The 18,536-nt window shown below is 41.7% G+C and overlaps 1 long non-coding RNA gene across 1 annotated transcript; it reads left to right on the top strand.

Annotated features, from left to right (window-relative positions):
- The first annotated feature begins 2,130 nt into the window (after window positions 1-2,130).
- Window positions 2,131-13,867, top strand: LOC141576120 (uncharacterized). Its single transcript, XR_012504352.1, has 3 exons — window positions 2,131-2,595; window positions 7,296-7,606; window positions 12,575-13,867. It is a non-coding gene; the product is annotated as an uncharacterized LOC141576120 (long non-coding RNA).
- The last annotated feature ends 4,669 nt before the right edge of the window (window positions 13,868-18,536 follow it).

Raw genomic sequence — 18,536 nt, 5'->3', positions numbered from 1 at the left:
TGTAGCGGATCCTAAATCTTTTAATACTGATTTCAAACCCAAGGCCCCCTGGAACCCTCAGACCAGATGCATGATTCCTCTGAGCCCCACATGTGCTCTATTGGCAAAATGTCAAATTGGACCCTGGTCCTGCAGATGCAGTGGATGTGGCCATAGGACATATCGATAAACTCAACCTCACGAGCCAGTGCGGTTGCTGTCTCACTGAGTTCACAGTTATCTTTGCTCTCTTGATAGTACCCACCAAAACCCACAACGCACTCTAGATCCCTGAGTTCTGTGAGAGCCATCATCCGTAGCCCTATCCCTCTTTTTCCGCTGCCTCTGCTAGCTCAGATTTGGCAGCTCAGATCTTGGTCTCAGAAGCAATTGTGGGGATATTTTGTGCTGATTTCTTTGAGTTCTGTCAGCCAAGCATCTGCTGTGCACTCTTCTAACACTCAGCGCATCTCCTTCAATCCCATGCCTGCTGCCCGCTTGAGAGTGTGCTTCCAAGGATAACAGTGTTCCACCTTTGATGCTCCATTACCACAGGTCAGACCCTGCACTGGTTTCCATTCTCTACTTTGCCTTTTACTGCTTCCATGTTTTCTGAGGCCTCATCCTGTCTTTGGATGTAACAGACCACTCTTCGGCAAGTGTCCTGTGCCAAGGGCTGGTTGATTGGATGTTTACAAAGTTTTGTGTATGGGAGCGAGTGAGAGCAGTTTGCACTGGTTCTCTGCCTACTGGGCATAGATAAATCAACACTTTCCACAAATAATTCACAGAAATTGGATATTAGTTTAGCTCCGTTTTGTTTACAGCCATGGTCAGAGGGTTTGTCTGAAGACCCCATCTTTGACATTAGGTTGATATGGCAGTTGTAGTCTTTAAGAAGATTAATAGTATCGATTTACATGTTGTGGGATTTATATGAAATTGAAGTTAGTTTTTGAAAATTACCAAATCAACAAAAATCCTGACTTGTCAATTTCTGTAACATTTTGTCAGCTCTAAGTAAAAAACAGACTGACTCAATGCAATATAGCATTCCAAAAGCTTGAAGGGGTCATGCCAAGTCTTTTTCTGAAGCCTCCAAAAACAAAAGGAACAATGAAATAACTATTGGAACCATGAAATAACGCCCAACCTTCGTTTCCCTTATGCACATGGTGCCCTTTACTCCCAATGACACATACTAGGCAATGTTGGCATTTCAAGGGGTAACATTATTCTCTAGGGATATACAAGAAAATCTAAACAGAATATATACATTTAGGCTTGATTCCTAAAGCACCTAGAGGCATTTAACTATGAGAAACCTGCTGCAGCTATGCTAGGCTCTTGAGAACCAGGTGTTCTTCTATCAGTGCTGAGAAGACTTAATCATCCGAACATGTTGGGTAAAGCAATTTAACACAACCAAGTCTGCACCTCCAAGATATAGTGAACCCGGGTCTTGACTGAAGTGAACAACGGTCCACAAAATCTGTGTCTTTACTGAGTTTGGCGAATTTTACTGTTCAGTTCACTATCTGAGTTCGAATATTTTCCGGTACTGTCTTGAGAAACTGAGGCCTAATACATTTTCAAGTTCAGTCAAAGATTCCCCACACTTCCCACACTCCTTCAGCCCAAAGAATACATAAACCCCGCATTTGCTGAATCTAGGGGAAGGTCATCATTTCTTTGTGTGAGCTAAGTATTGAATTCCTATTTCATTCGAGAGTATTTGACATTTAAGGAGTTCAGTGTTGTTCACCGAGTGTGAAGGAGGAGGAACTCTGATTCTAGTAGGGGCTTGCTCTCCTCCTACTGGATTCATTGCAGCTCAGTTTCTGATCCTTTGAAATGGATGCGTGAGTGGAGTGGAGGGAAGACCATGTGATTGATAGCTAGGCACAAACGTGGGAATAGGCTTACCGGGGCTTGGTGCATTTCGGTCTGAATGATTCGTAAATGCCCCTTGGGATATGTGGATTCTCACGACCTCTTCCAAGACCATGAGCGCTTTTATCATCTCTGCCATCTCTTCTCTTTTAGACGTCAGGAATCGTGGACCAGTTCTTGGAGCTGAGAATCGAGTAACTTTCTCAAGGGCACGTTGAAACTCCGTATGTTTCTGCCAGTATCACCGTGGTTCAGTAGGTCTCATGAATGTCTTTCGAGCCTGGTATGCTCTAGAGATGTCTCCATGCCGATATTCTCCACTGTAGCAGAACAAGTTTCATCAATGTGTTCGCACATCTCCTCAATCCATGCAGCCAGGATTTCTGGCAGCTTCGCTTCGTGTCTCCCATAAAGTCGACATCAACACTACTGGGCAATTCTGAAAATACCTCGGAGCTTCACCAGTAAGCTGATGACAGGCAGATCTTCTACTGTCTGCCCTTTCAGATTCTGGAAACTGACCCTTGAACTCAGGTCTCTGGGCAGCAGCAGTATCTCGAACTTACTCAGCTTCCCGAACAAAAGACTTAAGCCAATCTCCACATAGGGCAGCAGACCCACCATCAAACTGATCCACCCACAGAATTCTGCCCAGTTACCTTGGATCCACCAGCCGCAACAAGCCTCGTGGTACACACCAACATTCCACCTGGAATCCAATCGGTAACTGCCATCCCCAATGGTTGATGAATCAATTCGTGTTGGAGGTGATGCTGCATTAGACGAGAGTTTCCTAAGGGAAATATGATTCTATCCAGAAGTGTCCCATGGTCCTTTTCTCTTCCCTCTTTCCTTTTCTTCATATCTATACACAGTACAAACGGAGGGAAGTGTGTCCATGTTCAGTTTATGTATTCACACCTCTTTAAACTTTCTAACAGTTCACAGTACACAGAGACCCACTCAAGGAAACTCATGTTTGTGTAATATCCATTCACCCAGATTACATATCCGTCTGTTGCTTTCTGCTGTAACACCCACACTCTCAGCACATGGATCCATTTTTTTTCATGGGGGCTGAAATTCCTAGAAATGAAACCAATCCCAACGTGCACTTTCCTGTCTGTCTCTTTTGCACTTAGTACTATTTCGCAGAGCTAATTTTCTTTGTTATAGGCTTATGCCATTTCTTCCCTACGAAGCATAGTATATGGCATTCATTCATCTTGTTAGAAAACTTGTAAGACTATATCCCGTTCTATGACCCACGCTTATTCAAAACCGTCATTTGTGATGGCTCAAGATATGCACTTCTGGATCAGTATCTATGAATAGTAATGCACGCATCTGTTTTCTGAACACAAGTGTTTTGAGTACATGCTAGCCGCGATAATGGGTCGATGCGTGCTGAATGATCCTTGACATCACTTTGAGTATATTGTTTTGAATATTCATGTTTGTTTGGTATAAGTAAGTCAACTGTAAACTTTTGGTGTTTGTTTGTTTGTCTGATATTTTGTATGTTTTGCAAACACATTAGGCCATACATCTCTCATTTTGCCTCAGACAGACAGTCATGTAAGCTGATTCACTTAAGATAGTGCTTAAATTCACCTATGATTACCTGCTACCCTCTCCCATCTTTAGGATTTTGATGTCCTGCTTGCCTTCTTCTTCTTACTTCTTTGCAACTCAGGCTCTTCTTGCATTTGCAATAATGGTTTTGTTATTTCCATTTCATCGTGCTACATTTCTACTCAGGGTAGGATTCTCAATTTTTGTTTTAGGATCAGCCTCAAAGTGCTGAATTCTTTTAAGGTTTGCCGGTCAGTGAATTTCCCTAGCTCTGCCGTTGTTATAAACGGCAGTCATTTGTCATAGGCTACCCTAAATTGCAGCTTTTTCTCATTCAAAATATGGTCTATGTCCTGGCACTCCTCCCCGTGCTTCAAAATTTCTGCCGAGATATCAGCTGAAACCCCTCTGGAGGTTCTGTTCTGACTAAGTTCATTTCCTCGAGGTGCATTTTACTTCACTGGGATGATCATGAATTTTGTTTATTTGAATTCTACAGCTTCTTGTTCGTCTATTTGTATTCCACCTCTTTTGAACGATGTGTACATCCTGAATTCGTATAGATGATACTTTCCTGGCTTTCAGCAAGTTTCATTCTGATTTTTCTACAAATTCCTTTTCAGAATTTATTATTTTATCTCTTGCTTTTCCATTTGGAAATCCTATGAGTCTTATTCTTACCTGCTTTTTCTTAACCCATGATTCAACAGTGATGTTAGCGTTGGTATGCACTTGCTTTTCTGTGTCTTCTTCTGATCGAGAGATTTCTATTCCCCTGTCTTCTCAGTCATTCACGAGTCCCATGCATTAAGTAGTCTGCTTAGGATTGACTTTAGTCAAGTTTTTATCTCATCCATTGAGTTTTCTGATACTAATGGGTTCTTCTTTAGAGTTTCTCTTCCCCTTTTCTGGTATTCTGCCTTTTGTGATTCTGAGGCATGGTGGTTCATCAGTGTTTTCCTCATCTCCATTTTCAGAGCTAGCTCTGTTATAGTTTTGCCGTCTATTTGTTTGAAAGCTTATGTTTTGGGCCTTCAATCTCTTTGGAATTGGAAATGGTACTTCCTGTTTCTTTTACTATACTTCTTTTAATCTACAGGTCAGGTACTATCATGTACATAATATAGAATTTTAGGGCTTGGTTAAGTGCAAACTTTAGACTCTTTGGTGTACGCCATTCCAAGTTAGTTCTGTGAGGACAAATTTCCCTAGACCTTGATGCCATGCCCCGTACCTGTGTGTGTTATCTGGTATATCTCTAAATCCTGGTTTTGCCTTTGATGTGATGAACACATCATACTGTTTCAGTTAGTAAAACCTCGTTTTTATTACACTAATCTCACAATTCTGAAAGGGCACAGGGCACTTCCTCTAGTGGAAATGAAGCTTCTATAGGTTATCAGCTCTGCATTCTTCTGTATCACTTTTGAAGTGTCTCCAAAACAGCCAACAGAGTGTTCGCTTGTAATTTCTTCTGCCATGGGAAAGTCCCAAAGTTACCAGTTCTTCCCAGAGCTTCTCTGTCTACAGAAACAACAGTGGAAGCATATGTATGGATGTCATACTTCAGGGCCTGCTGGGATGATCCCGCAAACCTACCTAAGTGTCCTTGGTGCAGAAACCTGTCAGTGCCCTCCAAAATGTAGCATCAGTTTTTGGGTGATAATGCTGTAAGAAATGCTTCATCTTCTCATGCTGTGGACTTTGACCACTTTTCCTAGTTCTCTCATGCTTGAGTCATGAGTTCACGAAGGCAACCACAGAGCTGTTCTGCATCTTCTGCCTGAAACCTGACTGGAATCCCAATCCAGGTTAAGAATGTAGCGGATCCTAAATCTTTTAATACTGATTTCAAACCCAAGGCCCCCTGGTACCCTCAGACCAGATGCATGATTCCTCTGAGCCCCACATGTGCTCTATTGTCAAAATGTCAAATTGGACCCTGGTCCTGCAGATGCAGTGGATGTAGCCATAGGACATATCGATAAACTCAACCTCACGAGCCAGTGCGGTTACTGTCTCACTGAGTTCACAGTTATCTTTGCTCTCTTGATAGTACCCACCAAAACCCACAACGCACTCTAGATCCCTGAGTTCTGTGAGAGCCATCATCCGTAGCCCTATCCCTCTTTTTCCGCTGCCTCTGCTAGCTCAGATTTGGCAGCTCAGATCTTGGTCTCAGAAAAAATTGTGGGGATATTTTGTGCTGATTTCTTTGAGTTCTGTCAGCCAAGCATCTGCTGTGCACTCTTCTAACACTCAGCGCATCTCCATCAATCCCATGCCTGCTGCCCGCTTGAGAGTGTGCTTCCAAGGATAACAGAGTTCCACCTTTGATGCTCCATTACCACAGGTCAGACCCTGCACTGGTTTCCATTCTCTACTTTGCCTTTTACTGCTTCCAGGTTTTCTGAGGCCTCATCCTGTCTTTGGATGTAACAGACCACTTTTCGGCAAGTGTCCTGTGCCAAGGGCTGTTTGATTGGATGTTTACAAAATTTTGAGTATGGGAGCGAGTGAGAGCAGTTTGCACTGATTCTCTGCCTACTGGACATAGATAAATCAACAATTTCCACAAATAATTCACAGAAATTGGATATTAGTTTAGCTCCGTTTTGTTTTCAGCCATGGTCGGAAGGTTTTTCCCAAGACCACTTCTTTGAAATTAGGTTCATATGGCAGTTGCAGTCTTTAAGAATGTTAATAGTATCGATTTAGGTGTTGTGGGATTTATATGAAATTGAAGTTAGTTTTTGAAAATTACCAAATCAACAAAAAGTCAGACTTGACAATTTCTGTAACATTTGTCAGCTCTAAAGAAAAAACAGACAAACTCAATATAAAATAGAGGTCCAAAACCTTGAAGGGGTCATGCCAAGTCTTTTCTCTTAAAGCCTCCAACAACAAAAGGAACAATGAAATACATATTGGAACAATGAAATAACGCCCAACCTGTGTTTCCCTTGTGCACATGGTGCCCTTTACTCCCAATGACACATACTAGGCAATGTTGGCATTTCATGGGGTAACATAATTCTCTAGGAATATACAAGAAAATTTAAACAGAATATATACATTTAGGCTTGATTCCAAAAGCACCTAGAGGCATTTAACTATGAGAAACCTGCTGCAGCTACGCTAGGCTATTGAGAACCAGGTGTTCTTCTATCAGTTTTGAGAAGGCTTAATTATTGAATCATGTTGGGTAAAGCACTTTAACACAACCAAGTCTGTACCTCCAAGATATAGTGAACCCGGGGCTTGACAGAAGGGAACGAAGTTCCACAAAACCTGTGCTTTAATATGTTCGGCGACTTTTAAGGTTCAGTTCACTATCTGACTTCTAATATTTTCCTGTTCTGTCTTGAGAAACTGAGGCCTAATATATATTCAAGTTCAGTCAAAGATTCCCCACACTTCCCACACTCCTTTCAGCCCAATAAATACATAAAACCAGCATTTGCTGAATCTAGGGGAAGGTCATCATTTCTTTGTGTGAGCTAAGTATTCAATACCTATCTATTTCAGTCGAGAGTATTTGACATTTAAGGATTTCACTGTTTTTCACCGTGTGTGAAGGAATAGGAACTCTGATTCTAGTAGGGGCTTGCTTTCTCCTACTGGATTCATTGCAGCTCAGGTTCTGATCCTTTGAAATGGATGCCTGAGTGGAGTGGAGGGAAGAGCATGTGATTGATAGCTAGGCACCAATCTGGGAATAGGCTTAACTGGGCTTGGTGCATTTCGGTCTGAATGATTCATAAATGACCCTTGGGATGTGTGGATTCTCACGACTTCTTCCAAGAACATTAGCGCTTTTATCATCTCTGCCATCTCTTCTCTTTTAGACGTCAGGATTCTTGGACCCGTTCTTGGAGCACAGAATCGAGGAAATTTCTCAAGGGCACGTTGAAACCCCGTATGTTTCTGCCAGTATCAGCGAGGTTCAGTAGGTCTCATGAAAGTTTTTCGATTCTGGTATTCTCTAGAGATCTCTCCATGCCGATATTCTCCACTGTAGCAGAACAACTTTCATCAATGTGTTCGCACATCTCCTCAATCAATGCAGCCAGTTTTTCTGCCATCTTCTCTTCGTGTGTCCCATAAAGTCAACGTCAACAGGACTGGGCAAGTCTGAAAATACCTCGGAGCCTCACAGGTAAGCTGATGACAGGCAGATCTTCCACTGTCTGCCCTTTCAGATTCTGGAACCTGACCCGTGAACTCAGGCCTTTGGGCAGCAGCAGTATTTCAAACTTACTCAGCTTCCCGAACAAAGACTTAAGCCAATCTCCACATAGGGCAGCAGATCCACCATCAAACTGATCCACCCACAGAATTCTGCCCAGTTACCTTGGATCCACCAGCCGCAACAAGCCTCGTGGTACACACCAACATTCCACCTGGAATCCAACCGGTAACTGCCATCCCCAGAGGTTGATTCATCAAATTCGTGCTGGATGTGATGCTTCATTAGACGAGAGTTTCCTAAGGGAAATGTGATTCTATCCAGAAGGGTCCCATGGTCCTTTTCTCTTCCCTCTTTCCTTTTGTTCAGATCTGTATACACAGTACAAACGGAGGGAATTGTGTCCATGTTCAGTTTATGGATTCACACCTCTTTAAACATTCTAACATTTCACAGTACACAGAGACCCACTCAAGGAAACTCATGTTTGTGTAATATCCATTCACCCAGATTACATATCCGTGTGTTGCTTTCTGCTGAAACACCCACACTCTCAGAACATGGATCCATTTGTTTCATGGGGGCTGAAATTCCAAGAAATGAAACCAATCCCAACGTTCACTTTCCTGTCTGTCTCTTTTGCACTTAGTACAATTTCGCAGAGCTACTTCTCTTTGTTAAAGGCTTATGCCATTACTTCCCTACGAAGCGTAGTATATGGCATTCATTCATCCACTTTGAAGACTTGTAAGACTATATCCCTTTCTATGACCCACACTTATTCAAAACCGTCATTTGTGTTGGGTCACGATATGCACTTCTGGATCAGTATCTATGAATATTAATGCACGCATCTGTTTCCTGAATACAAGTTTGTTGAGTACATGCTAGCCGTGATAATGGGTCGATGCGTGCTGAATGATCCTTGACATCACTTTGAGTATATTTTTTTGAATATTCATGGTTGTTTGGTATTTGTCAGCCAACTGTAGCCTTTTGGTGTTTGTTTGTTTGTCTGATTGTTTGTATGTTTTGCAAACACATTATTCCATGCATCTCTCATTTTGCTTCAGACAGACTGTCATGTAAGCTGATTCACTTAAGATAGTGCTTAAAATCACCTGTGATTTCCTGCTACCCTCTCAGATCTTTAGGATTTTGATGTCCTCCTTGCCTTCTTCTTCTTCTTACTTCTTGCAACTCAGGCTCTTCTTGCATTTGCAATAATGGTTTTGTTATTTCCATTTCATCTTGCTACTTTTCTACTCAGGTTAGGATTCTCAATTTTTGTTTTAGGATCAGTCTCTAAATGCTGAATTCTTTTAAGGTTTGCCGGTCAGTGAATTTCCCTAGCTCTGCCGTTGTAATAAACGGCGGTCTTTTGGCATAGGCTACCCTAGATTGCAACTTTTTCTCATTCAGGAGATGGTCTATGTCCTGGCACTCCTCCCCTTGCTGCAAAATTGCTGCCGAAATATCAGCTGAAATCCCTCTGGAGGTTCTGTTGTGACTAAGTTGTTTCCTCGAGGTGCATTTTACATCACTGTGATGATCATGAACTTTTTTACTTGAATTCTACAGCTGCTTGTTGGTCTATTGGTATTCCACCTCTTTTGGATGCTGTGTACTTCCTGAATTCGTATAGATGATACTTTCTTGGCTTTTAGCAAGTTCCATTCTGATTTTTCTACAAATCCTTTTCAGATTTTATTATTTTATCTCTTGATATTCCATTTGGGAACCCTATGAGTCATATTCTTACCTGCTTTTTCTTAACTCAGGATTCAACAGTGATGTTAGCTTTGGTTTGCACTTGCTTTTCTGTGTTTTATTCTGATCGAGGAATTTCTGTTCCCCTGTCCTCACAAATATTCTCGAGTCCCCCTGCATTATGTAGTCTGCATAGGATTGACTTTATCCCAGTTTTTATTTCATTCATTGAGTTTTCTGATTTTATTGGGTTCAACTTTAGACTTTCTCTTCCCCTTTTCTGGTATTCTGCCTTTTGTGATTCTGAGGCACTGTTGTTCACCAGTGTTTTCCTCACATCCATTTTCAGAGCTTGCTCTAGTAACGTTTTGCCGTCTAGTTGTTTGAAAGCTTATTTTTTGGGCCTTCAATCTCTTTGGAACTGGAAATGGTACTTCCTGTTTCTTTTACTATACTTCTTTTACTCTACAGTTCAAGTACTATCATGTATCTAAAATAGACTTATAGGGCTTGGTAAATTGCAAACTGTAGACTCTTTGGTGTATGCAATTACATGGTATTTTTGTGTGGATAATTTTCCCTAGACCTTGAAGCCATGCCCCGTAATTGTGTGTGTTGTCTGGTATATCTCTAAATCCTGGTGTTGCCTTTGATGTGATGAACACACCATACTGTTTCAGTTAGTTAAACCTCGTTTTTATTACACTAATCTCACAATTCTGAAAGGGCACAGGGCACTTCCTCTAGTGGAAATGTAGCTTCTATATGTTATCAGCTCTGCATTCTTCTGTATGTCATTTTGAAGAGTCTATAAAACTGCCGAAAGAGAGTTCACTTGTAATTTCTACTGCCATGGGAATGTCCCAATGTTAACAGTTCTTCCCAGAGATTCTCTGTCTACAGAATTACCAGTGGAAGCATATGTATGGATGTCATACTTCAGGGCCTGCTGGGATGATCCCGCAGACGGACATATTTGTCCTCATTTCACTACCCTGTCAATGCCATCCAAAATGTATCATCTGCATTTGGGTGATAATGCTGTAAGAAATGCTTCATCTTCTCATGCTGTGGACTTTGACCACTTTTCTTAGTTCTCTCATGCTTGAGTCATGGGTTCACTGAGGCAACACCGAGCTGTTCCGCATCCTCTGCCTCAAACCAAAATGTAATCCCAATCCAGCTTAAGAAAGTAGCGGATCCTAAATCTTTTAATACTGATTTCATACACAACGCCCCCTGGAACCCTCAGACCAGATGCATGATTCCTCTGATTGAGCCCCACATGTGCTCTATTGGCAAAATATCAAATTGGACCCTGGTCCTGCAGATGCAGTGGATGTGGCCATAGGACATATCAATAAACTCAACCTCACGAGTCAGTGCTTTTGCTGTCTCACTGAGTTCACAGTTATCTTTGCTCTCTTGAAAGTACCCACCAAAACCCACACTGCACTCTAAATCCCTGAGTTCTGTGAGAGCAATCATCCGTAGCCCTATCCCTCTTTTTCCGCTGCCTCTGCTAGCTCAACTTTGGCATCACGAATCTTGGTCTCAGATTCAATTGTTGGGATATTTTGTGCTGATTTTTTGATTTCTGGCAGCCACGCATCTGCTGTGTACTCTTCTAACACTCAGTGCATCTCCTTCAATCCCATGCCTGCTGCCCGCTTGAGAGTGTGCTTCCAAGTATAACAGTGTTACACCTTTGTTGCTCCATTACCACTGGTCAGACCCTGTACTGGTTTCCATTTTCTACATTGCCTTTTCCTGCTTCCCTTTTTTCTTTGGCCTCATCCTGTCTTTGTAAGTAACAGACCACTATTCCGCAAGTGTCCTGTGCCAAGGGCTGTGTGATTGGATGTTTACAAAATTTTGTGTATGAGAGCGAGTGAGAGCAGTTTGCACTGGTTCTCTGCCTACTGGGCATCGATAAATCAAAACTTTCCACAAATAATTCACAGAAATTGGATATTAGTTTAGCTCCGTTTTCTTTACAGCCATGTTCGGAGGGTTGGTCCAAAGACCGAATCTTTGACATATAGATGATATGGCAGTTGCAGTCTTTAAGAAGCTTAATAGTATCGATTTACGTGTTGTGGGATTTATATGAAAATGAAGTTAGTTTTTGAAAATTACAAAATCAACCTAGAAGCAATACTTGACAATTTCTGTTACATTATGTCCTCTCCCAAAGAAAAAACACACAGACTCAAAGTAAAATAACAGTCCAAATGTTTAAAGGGGACATGCCAACACTTTTCTCTTGAAGCCTCCAACAACAAAAGGAACAATGAAATAACTATTGGAACCATGAATTAACCCCCAACCTGGGTTTCCCTTGTGCATGTGGTGCCCTTTACTCCCAATGACACATACTAGGCAATGTTGGCATTTCAAGGGGTAACATTATTCTCTAGGAATATACAAGAAAATCTAAACAGAATATATACATTTAGGCTTGTTTCCAAAAGCACTTAGAGGCATTTAACTTTGAGAAACCTGCTGCAGCTCTGCTAGTGTATTGAGAAACATGTGTTCTTCTAACAGTGCTGGGAAGGCTTAAACATCCGATCATGTTGGGTAAAGCAATTTAACACAAAAAAGTCTGTACCTCCAAGATATAGTGAACCCGGGGCTTGATGGAAGGGAACGACGGTCCACAAAACCTGTGTCTTTAATGTGTTTGGCTAATTTTACATTTCAGTTCACTATCTGACTTCTAATATTTTCCTTTACTGTCTTGAATAACTGAGGCCTAATACAAAGTCACGTTCAGTCAAAGATTCCCCACACTTCCCACACTCTTTTCAGCCCAAAGTATACATAAACCCAGCATTTGCTGAATCTAGGAGAAAGTCATCATTTCTTTGTGTGAGCTAAGTATTCAATTCCTCTCTATTTTACTCGAGAGTATTTGACCTTTAAGGTGTTCACTGTTGTTCACCGTGTGTGAAGGAATAGGAACTCTGATTCTAGTAGGGGCTTGCTTTCCTCCTAACGGATTCATTGCAGCTCAGGTTCTGATCCTTTGAAATGGATGCCTGAGTGGAGTGGAGGGAAGACCATGTGATTGATAGCTAACAACAAACCTGTTAATAGGCTTACCTGGGCTTGGTGCATTTCGGTCTGAATGATTTGTAAATGCCCCTTGGGATGTGTGGATTCTCACGACCTCTTCCAAGGACATGAGCGCTTTTATCATCTCTGCCATCTCTTCTCTTTTAGATGTCAGGAATCTTTGACCCGTTCTTGGAGCAGTGAATCGAGTAACTTTCTCATGGGCACGTTGACACTCCGTATGTTTCTGCCAGTATCAGCGAGTTTCAGTAGGTCTCATGAATGTCTTCCGAGCCTGGTATGCTCTAGAGATGTCTCCATGCCGATATTCTCCACTGTAGCAGAACAACTTTGTTCAATGTGTTCGCACATCTCCTCAATCCATGCAGCCAGTTTTTCTGCCAGCTTCTCTTCGTGTCTCCCATAAAGTTGACGTCAACAGGAATGGGCAAGTCTGAAATTACCTCGGAACCTCACCAGTAAGCTGATGACAGGTAGATCTTCCACTGTCTGCCCTTTCAGATTCTGGAAACTGACCCGTGAACTGAGGTCTTTGGGCAGAAGCAGTATCTCAAACTTACTCAGCTTCCCGAACAAAAGACCTAAGCCAATCTCCACATAGGGCAGCAGAACCACAATCAAACTGATCCACCCATAGAATTCTGCCCAGTCACCTTGGATCCACCAGCCGCAACAAGACTCGTGGTACACACCAACATTCCACCTGGAATCCAACCGGTAACTGCTATCCCCAGTGGTTGATGCATCAAGTCAGTTTTGGGGGTGATGCTGCATTTGACGACAGTTTCCTAAGGGAAATGTGATTCTATCCAGAATGGTCCCGTGGTCTTTTTCTCTTCTCTATTTCCTTTTTGTTCAGATCTGTATACACAGTACAAATGGAGGGATGTTTATTCATGTTCAGTTTATGGATTCACACCGCTTTAAACTTTCTAACAGTTCACAGTACACAGAGACCCACTCAAGGAAACTCATGTTTGTGTAATATCCATTCACCCAGATTACATATCCGTCTTTTCCTTTCTGCTGAAATACCCACACTCTAAGATCATGGATCCATTTGATTCATGGGGGCTGAAATTCCTAGAAATGTAACGAATCCCAACGTGCACATTCCTGTCTGTCTCTTTTGCACTTAGTAAAATTTTGCAAAGCTACTTTTCTTTGTTATAAGATTATGCCATTTCTTCCCTACGAAGCATAGAATATGGCATTCATTCTTCCTTTTGGAAGACTTGTAAGACTATATCCCGTTCTATGACTCACTCTTTTTCAAAACCGTGATTTGGGTAGGCTCACAATATGCACTTGTGGATCAGTATCTATGAATATTAATGCACGCATCTGTTTTCTTAATACAAGTTTGTTGAGTACATGCTAGCCGCAATACTGGGTCGATGCGTGTTGAATGATCCTTGTCATCAATTTGATCATTTGATTTTGAATAAACATGTTTGTATTGTATATGTCAGCCAACTGTAACCTTTTGGTGTTTGTTTGTTTGTCTGATTGTATTGCAAACACATTATGCCATGCATCTCTCCTTTTGCTTCAGACAGTCATGTAAGCTGATTCACTGAAGATAGTGCTTAAAATCATCTATGATTTCATGCTATCCTCTCCCATCTTTAAGATTTTGATGTCCTCCTTGCCTTATTCTTGTTACTTCTTTGCAAATCAGACTCTCCTTGCATTTACAATAATGGTCTTGTTATATCAGTTTCTTCTTGCTTCTTTTCTACTCAGGGTAGGAATCTCAATTTTTGTTTTAGGATCAGTCTCAAACTGCTGAATTCTTTTAAGGTTTCACGATCAGTGAAATTCCCTAGCTATGCCATTGTTATAAACGGCGGTCATTTGACATAGGCTACCCTAGATTGCAGCTTTTTCTCATTCAGGATATGGTCTATTTCCTTGCACTCCTCCCAGTGCTGCAAAATTTCTGCCGTGATAACAGCTGAAACCCCTCTGGAGGTTCCATTGTGACTAAGTTGCTTTCCTCGAGGTGCATTTTACATCACTGGGATGATCATGAACTTTGTTTATTTGAATTCTACAGCTGCTGGTTGGTCTATTGGGATTCCACCTATTTTGGACGTTGTGTACTTCCTGAATTGGTATAGATGATACTTTCTTGGATTTCAGCAAATTTCATTCTGATTTTTCTACAAATTCCTTTTCAGAATTTTTTATTTTATCACTTGCTTTTCCATTTGGGAATCCTATGAGTCCTATTGTTACCTGCTTACTCTTAACCCATGATTCAACAGTGATGTTAGCATTGGATGGCACTTGCTTTTCTGTGCCATTTTCTGATCGAGAGATTTCTGTTCCCCTGTCCTCGCAGTCATTCAGGAGTCCCTCTGCATTATGTAGTCTGCTTAGGATTGACCTTAGCCCAGTTTTTATCGCATCCATTGACTTTTCTGATTTTATTGGTTATTCTTTAGACTTTCTCTTCCCCTTTTCTGGTATTTTGCCTTTTGTGATTCTGAGGCCCTGTAGTTCATCAGTGTTTTCCTCACATCTATTTTCAGAGCTTGCTCTGGTAACGTTTTGCCATCTAGTTGTTTGAAAGCTTATTATTTTTGCCTTCAATCTCTTTGGAACTGAAAATGGTACATCCTGTTTCTTTTACTATACTTGTTTTACTCTACAGTTCAAGTACTATCATGTATCTAATATAGATTTATAGGGCTTGGTTAAGTGCAAACTTTAGACTCTTTGATGTACGCAATTCCATGGTATTTCTGTGAGTACAATTTTCCCTAGACCTTGATGCCATGCTCTGGTCCTGTGTGTGTTGTCTGGCATATTTCTACATCCTGGTGTTGCCTTTGTTGTGATGAACACACTATACTGTTTCAGTTAGTAGAACCTCATATTTATTACACTAATCTCACATTCTGAAAGGGCACAGGGCACTTCCTCTAGTGGGAATGAAGCTTCTATAGGGTTTCAGCTCTGCATTCTTCTGTATGTCATTTTGAAGTGTCTCCAAAACAGCCAACATAGAGTGCGCTTGTACTTTCTACTGCCATGGGAATGTCCCAATGTTACCAGTTCTTCCCAGAGCTTCTCTGTCTACAGAAACACCAGTGGAAGTATATGTATGGATGTCATACTTCAGGGACTGCTGGGATGATCCCGCAGACCGCCCTATGTGTCCTCGGTGCAGTACACTGTCAGTGCCGTCCAAAATGTAGCATCAGCATTTGGGTGATAATGCTGTAAGAAATGCTTCATCTTCTCATGCTGTGGACTTTGACCACTCTTCCTAGTTCTCTCATGCTTGAGTCATGGGTTTACGAAGGCAACACAGAGCTGTTCTGCATCCTCTGCATCAAACCTGAGTGTAATCCCAATCCAGGTTATGAATGTAGCAGATCCTAAATGTTTAATACTGATTTCAAACCCAACGACCCCTGGAACACTCAGTCTAGATGCATGATACCTCTGATTGAGCCCCACACATGCTGTATTCTCAAAATGTCAAATTGGACCCTGGTCCTGCTGATGCAGTGGATGTGGCCATAGGACATATCTATAATCTCAACCTCACATGCCAGTGCGGTTTCTGTCTCACTGAGTTCACAGTAATATTTGCTCTATTGAAAGTACCCACCAAATCCCACAACGCACTCTAAATCCCTGAGTTCTGCGAGAGCCATCATCCGTAGCCCTATCCCTCTTTTTCCGCTGCCTCTGCTAGCTCAGATTTGGCAGCTCAGATCTTGGTCTCAGATTCACTTGTGGAGATATTTTGAGCTGATTTCTTTGAGTTCAGTCAGCCAAGCATCTGCTGTGCAGTCTTCTAACTCTCAGCGCATCACCTTCAATCCCATGCCTGCTTCCCGCTTGACAGTGTGTTTCCAAGAAAAACAGTGTTTCACCTTTGATGCTCCATTACCAGGGTTCAGATCCTGCACTGGTTTCCATTCTCTAGTTTGCCATTTCCTGCTTCCGGTTTTTTGAGGCCTCATCCTGTCTTTGGAATTAACAGACCACTCAGGCAATTGTCCTATGCCAAGTGCTGGGTGAGTGGATATTTACAAAGTTTTGTTTATGGGAGCTAGTGAGAGCAGTTTGCACTGCTTTTCTGCCTACTTGACATCGATAAATCAACACTTTCCACATATAATTCACAGAAATTGGATATTTGTTTAGCTCCGTTTTCTTTACAGCCATGGTCGGAAGGATTGTCCTATGACTCCAGTTTTGACATTATGTTGACAAGGCAGTTGCAGTCTTTAAGAAAGTTAATAGTATCTATTTACGTGTTTTGTGATTTATATGAAATTGAAGTTAGTTTTTGAAAATTACCACATCAACCTAGAAGCCAGACATCAATTTTTGTAACATTTTGTCAGCTCTAAGGAAAAAACCGGAAGAATCAATGTAAAATAGCAGTCCAAAATTTGAAGGGGACATGCCAACTCTTTTCTCTTGAAGCATCCAAAAACAATAGGAACCATTAAATACCTATTGGAACCATGAAATAACCCCCAACCTGGGTTTCCCTTGTGCACCTGGTGCCCTTTACTCCCAATGACACATACTAGGCAAAGTTTGCATTTCAAGCGGTAGCATTCTTCTCTAGGAATATACAAGAAAATGTAAACAGAATATATATATTTAGGCTTGATTCCAAAAGAACCTAGAGGCATTTAACTTTGAGAATCCTGCTGTAGCTATGCTAGGCTATAGAGAACCAGGTGTTCTTCTATCATTGCTGAGAACGCTTAATCATCCAATCATTTTGGGTAAAGCTATTTAACACAACCAAGTCTGCACCTCCAAGATATATTGAAGCGGGTCTTGACGGAAGGGAAAGACGGTCCACATAACCTGTGTCTTTAATGTGTTTGTCGACTTTTACAGTTCTGTTCAATATATGACTTCTAATATTTTCCTGTACTGTCTTGAAAAACTGAGGCCTAATACATGTTCAAGTTCAGTCAAATATTCCATTCATTTACCACACTTCTTTTAGCCCAAAGAATACATAATCCCAGCATTTCCTGAATCTACGGCAAGGTCATCATTCCTTTGTGTGAGCTAAGTGTTCAATTCATATCTATTTTATTCGAGAGTATTTGACCTTTAAGGAGTTCTCTTTTAACGAGTGTGAAAGAGGAGGTACTCTGATTCTCGGAGGGGCTTGCTCTCCTAATACTGGATTCATTGCAGCTCAGGTTCTGACCCTTTGAAATGGATGTCTGATTGGAGTGGAGGGAAGAGCATGTGATTGATAGCTAGGCACAAACCTGGGATTCGGCTTACTTGGGCTTGGTGCATTTTGGTCTGAATGATTCATAACTGCCCCCTTGGTATGTGTGTATTCTCATGAACTCTTCCAATAATATGAGCGCTTTTATCATCTCTGCCATCTCTTCTCTTTTAGATATTAGTAATCATGGACCCATTCTTGGAGCAGAGAATCGAGTAAATTTCTCAAGTACAAGTTCACACTCAGTATGTTTCTGCCAGTATCAGCGAGGTTCAGTAGCTCTCATGAATTTCTTTCGAGCCTGGTATGCTCTAGAGATGTCTCCATGACGATATTCTTCACTGTAGCAGAAAAACTCTCATCAATGTGTTCGCACGTCTCCTCAGTCCATGTAGCCAGATTTTCTGCCAACTTCTCTTCGTGTCTCCCATTAAGTCGACGTCAACAAGAATGGGCAATTCTGAACGTACTTCGGAGCCTCAGCTTTAAGCTGATGACAGGTAGTTCTTCTACTGTATGCCCTTTCAGATTCTGGAAACTGACCCGTGAACTCAGGTCTTTGGGCCGCAGCAGTATCTCCAAGTTACACAGCTTCCCGAAACAAAGAATTAAGCCAATCTCCAAATAGGGTGGCAGCCACTCCATCACACTGATCCACCAACAGAATTCTGCCCAGTTACCTTGGATCCACCAGCCCCAACAAGCCTCGTGGTACACACCAACATTCCACCTGGAATCCAACCGGTAAGTGACATTCACAGTTGTTGATGCATTAAGTCAGTGTTGGGGGAGAGGCTGCTTTAGACGAGAGGTACCTAAGAGAAATGTGATTATATCAACAAGGGTAACATGGTCTTTTCTCTTTCTTCTTTCCTTTTT

This window comes from Camelus bactrianus, chromosome 36 (assembly GCF_048773025.1).
Source record: "Camelus bactrianus isolate YW-2024 breed Bactrian camel chromosome 36, ASM4877302v1, whole genome shotgun sequence".
Taxonomy (NCBI): Eukaryota; Metazoa; Chordata; class Mammalia; order Artiodactyla; family Camelidae; genus Camelus; species Camelus bactrianus.
This window is presented reverse-complemented; position numbering and strand designations above follow the sequence as displayed.